Raw genomic sequence first — 5184 nt, 5'->3', positions numbered from 1 at the left:
CACACACACACACACACACACACACACACACACACACACACACACACGTGGACATGACCAATATGGGAATTTGTTTTGTTTGATTTTGCATATTTGTTATGAATGTTTTTTAATTATTCTTCCAGTGGAGGTAAGGGGAGTAGAAGTGAGAAAAATGCTAAATAATTAAAAGTGTAATTTGGAAAGGAATGGTACTAAAAAAATATGTGAAGAGCAAGTGGATTCAAGCAAATATACACAGAAAAAATCTATAAAGTAGACAACATAATTGTGAGGGCATTGAAGAATCAGTCCTCAGGATATCTGAAAGAAAAGAAGATACCAAATGCTTAAGGGAAAAATCACAGATCTTCTTAAGTATGAGGAAGAAAGAGTACTAAGAAAATATCAATAACTACTGACCCATATGAATACTTTCCCAGCTTTATAAAATTTTCATGAAAATTATTTAAACATATTTCAAGGGTATCCTTGATGAAGGAATGAGAAGAAAACTGGTAGATTTTTGACAAATGATATTCTATAGGAGACCACAACTTTACAACCACATAATTAGCTTACAGACCCAAAGAATATGAGATCCCACTCTGTTTATCGCTCCTTGACTAAAAAAAAAAGCATTTGAGACAGTAGAGCAAAATGTCAGTTTAAAGGTTCTCCTCTCACAAAGTGGATCCTATGCATATGTTAAAACCACATATGAAAGATATGCAAGGAGAGATAACTTTGTGCAATGACCTTGTAATTATTAATGTCAAGTAAAACATAAAGCAGAAATATATCTGTTCCTGAAAAGTGCTTGCCACTGCTATAAAGCAGTGCTTCTTAAAGTGTGGGTGATGACCCCATATGGGATTGTGAAAAATTTGGCAGCAATAAAAGGTTTCTGAATGGGCAACGACCAAAAATTAGTTAAAAATCAAACACATAATGAATCGGAGGTGTTTCTGGTAATGCTTGCCTGTGTTGTATCAGCAACTTCCCTGCAGCCTTGGTTCTAACACAAAGCATATGCACTTTACACTGAGTGTGCCCTCAGGCCATGCAACACCAATGCGAAAAGGAGTCATGAGTGGAAAAAGTTTAAGAAGCCCTTCTATAGAGTATGTCCAACATTGATTCTTAGTAGAGTAAGGTTTCCCTATAAATAGTGAAATCCTCACAATGCTTCTGTTTGCAAATTGTATTGAAGTGATTTCATCAAGCCCCATAACTTTGTAGAGACCCTTAAATAAGATATATCACCATTCGAAAGAATGATTTTTAAATAATTTTGGCTTTTCAAACTAAACAAAAAGAAAGAACATTCCTATAGTCCAAAATGATGCACAGTTAAGTGGCTAACCTATAGAGTCAGTCCATCAACACATAACTTAGGTACTATAGATGAACAATTAACTGGGCCCGGAATTAAATAAAAGCAATAATGTAGCCTGTGTTACCTCTGGAAAATTGCACACTGTTTTTGATGACTCTGATCTTCTCCCTAAAACAAGCGTTCATCTTCTTAACATCACTATTCTTTTGGCGATACTATATGCCTACAAATCATGGAATATGACTCTCTCCAAAGAATAAATGTGTGCATCATCCAAAGAACAATGGAGAGATTCCTGGTAAGATTGAGTAGGTTGCAAAATAACTACTAGAAAATAAATGTCCTGGAAAAGTGGATAAATAATATCATTAGTGAGATATATGGCCAGGAAAAGAATTTACTGTTCTTTTCCCAAGAATGAAGGATAATCCTGGAAAAGCTCCATGCTCTGATTGTGCATCCACACAATGTCAAGAGTTCTAAAGGATGGTCTCTAGGGTAGTGATTAGATCCCTTTTTAAAAGATTTATGATTTTATGGATAAGAGCCACACAAAGGAGAACGTTTGGGTCAGTTGAGATCTGTAGTATGGGAGGTGCTACCCATATTAATGAGATCAGAAAACCATAAAAACACTGGAGTAATTAAAGTTATCAGCCTAGAGTTAGCAAACTTCATTCTCTTCCCATTTGTAAAATAATTAAACAGTACTTCTCTCTTCTTCAGTCTTTAAAAAAATCACTGACCATGACCAAGCAATCACGTCCAATAGGTTTTTTGGGTACCTTAGATAGTTCTTCATCCAGGATCCTATCTTTCCTTTCTCTAAACTCTTTGAAATGTGTTTACTTAAATTTGAAATAGTATGTCAGACTGTGGCAGACTTTCCTGTCTTCCTCTATCATGTGACTCTCTGAGTCACATCTCCCTCAAAGTTCCCATTGCTTCTAATTCAGTAATGGGTTCTTTCTTGTTGGCTAGAATCAAGTCAAGAATAACAACTCTATTTGCTTCTTACTCCATCTTTTTAGATTGAAGTAATCATTAAGGTAATTCAAGAATGTGTCAATTTCTAGTTTTGATAGAAAACTCTAGTAGTTCTCTAGAGGACTGGTCTTCCATTACTAGTACGTACCTCCCTGCTATGTAGATGGGCTTATTCCCAAAGTCATTATCTCATCCCTCTAAATAGTATACTCTAAGATTAGTATAATTTCTGTTCTGATTTCATTGATTTTAATCCAAATGTTCTCCACCCTGATAGACTAATCCCTAGGGGTCCTAGATCTCCTCACTTGGTTATATTGTATTAATATGTAATGCTATTCTTCCATTTGTTTTATTTGTTCTATTCCAAGTAAGAAAAATATACTCTTTCAGAGTTGTAATCAAGTCATGACTGTCATGCCACAAAGTTTTAGTAATACTTCTAGGATCAACTATGTCTCCTTGCTTTAGAGAACTCTAATTCACACTGTTTCTTACCAATATTTTGTGCTTTTGAAAATAATAATAATAATTAGCATTTATATAGCACTTTAAGGTTTGCAAAGTACTTTACAGATATCTCATTTTAATGTACACACACATGTGGCATCATGATTTGTATTGTTGGCACTCAGTATCCTATGAATTATCCATCCTTTCTGGTGGTATTCTTCTTTATCTGTTATACCTGCTACTTTCTGTGGTATCTGGCTCGGCAGATCTCTATGGATAGTCTTCTCCCTCCCCATGCATTTCAACTTCTAGCACTCCTGATCAGATTTGCAAGCCTCTAGGTAAGCGTATTTTTACCAACCCTTATTAGGGTTGGTACACTTCATCCCTGGTCAACAGCCTATCATTCCAGTGTTTTAATACATAGTCAAGAATCTAAATCTCATTCTCAGATACCACCTTTCTAGCCAGCTGTTAATTTTCCAAATCACATTTTTCTTCCGAAGTCCATTCTCAGAAGGTATCTACAATAAGATAAAAATACCACCTATACCCCTAAAGGAGAAATTTAGATTTCCACTAAGAATTCATCTGATTAAATTTAATTAACCACTTTAATTCTCCTCTGCACTCCATATGTGATTGCTGAACTGTTGTTGATGACCTTTGAAAGACCTCAGAGAGTGAAAGTAGTACATAGGAATGGAGAAGAACATATGCTGTCCTGATTTTCAAAGGGTGAGAGGGAAGGGGAGAGGAAGTCCACAAACTATAAGCCATTGAGCTTGACTTCTAACCCTTAAAAAAAAGTCTAGGACAAATTATCCAAGATATTATTTGAGAGCACCAAAAGAGAGAAGCCCCTTTTAGATCACTGCTTTGCATAGCTCAATGCAACTAGGAGCTATGCCTTGCAGGGTTACCCAAGACAGACAGGTCATAGTGGGGAGTTCTGACAGAAAGTCACTGGAGAAGGATATGGTAAGCCACTCTAGTATCTTTGCCAAGAAAACTCCATGGACACAACATTGGAAGATGAACCCCCTCAGCTGTGAAGGGCCTGCTGTGCCCTTCCATGGGGTCACAAAGAGTTGGATATAATTGAATGACAGAACAACAACAACAGAGAAAGAAGCAGTGATTGCTAAAAGTTAGTAGAGCTTCACCAAGCCTGGTCCCAGAGAAGAACTGAATGTGTGGGGCATATCACATCTACTGACAGATATAGTTAATGCATTGGTTAGCTGAAATACTTTTTCCTCTCTTTTTTTAATCTTTGTTACAAGGAATGACTAACTGAGAAACAGAGGTTAGAGGAATATATTCAGAAATTAATGTGATATCAAAACAAAAGTCATCACTAAAATAAGACTATTTTTAAGGAATAGATCATACCAAACTAATTTCATTGCCTTTTTTCCAAGGTAACAAGACAGGAAAAACTAGAGGGAATGGAATAACAGATCAAAATGTGGCCTTGGAGTTAAGAAGACCTAGGTTCTGGCTTTGTGATTCTAGGCAAGTCATTAAACCTCCCAGTGGCCCCAAGCAACTGTTTTTTTTTTTGAGACTATAAATTTGTGGAGCAGCTGCTGGTCTGTATCAGTAGAAGAGATTTCTTTACCAGGAGTTCACTACACCAATGAAATTACAGGCCTGGACAAATTAAGCAGACAGGTTTATCAGTGCAATGTTATAGACATAGCACACTTGGATTTCTGCAAAAGATTTGTCAATGCCTTTTATACTCTCTATTTGGACAAGATGAAGACATATAGGACAAATGATAATACAGTTAGGTGATTTGGCAATCACGTGACTGAATAACTGCATCAAGAAAGCAATCATTAATAGATTCATATCAGCTTAGAAGTAGATTTCCTTTAGAGAGTCCTACAGATCTGTTCTTGGCCCTGTACTTTTGTACATTTACATCAGTTATTTGCAGGAGGTAATGGGTGACTTGCTTATCAAATTCCTGGATGATCCAAAGCTGAGAGGAATACCAAACATTGTCAGAACAGGCTGTATTGCAAGATGAAATAAAAAAAAGGAGAAAACTAATAGAAATAAATGGAAAATTTTATATTTGAGTTTTAAAATCACTCAGATAAACATTTACTGTAGAAAATATTTGAAAAAGATATCTAGAAGTTTTAATGGATTCCAAGCTCAATATGAGTCAAAAGTGTGATCTGCCAGTCAGAAAAGCTTGACGTTATTGTAGGCTTTCATTAAGCTATAGAGAGTATCCAAAGTAAAGTGGAAAATAGTCATACTATTCTTTATTCTCTGCAGATCACATCTGTAATATTGTGTTCAGTCCTGAAATAGCATATTTTAGAAAAGATTACAGATAGATAGATAGATAGATAGATAGATAGATAGATAGATAGATAGATAGATAGATAGATAGATAGATAGAT

This window comes from Vombatus ursinus, unplaced genomic scaffold (assembly GCF_900497805.2).
Source record: "Vombatus ursinus unplaced genomic scaffold, bare-nosed wombat genome assembly UNPS02014818.1, whole genome shotgun sequence".
NCBI lineage: Eukaryota > Metazoa > Chordata > Mammalia > Diprotodontia > Vombatidae > Vombatus > Vombatus ursinus.
This window is presented reverse-complemented; position numbering follows the sequence as displayed.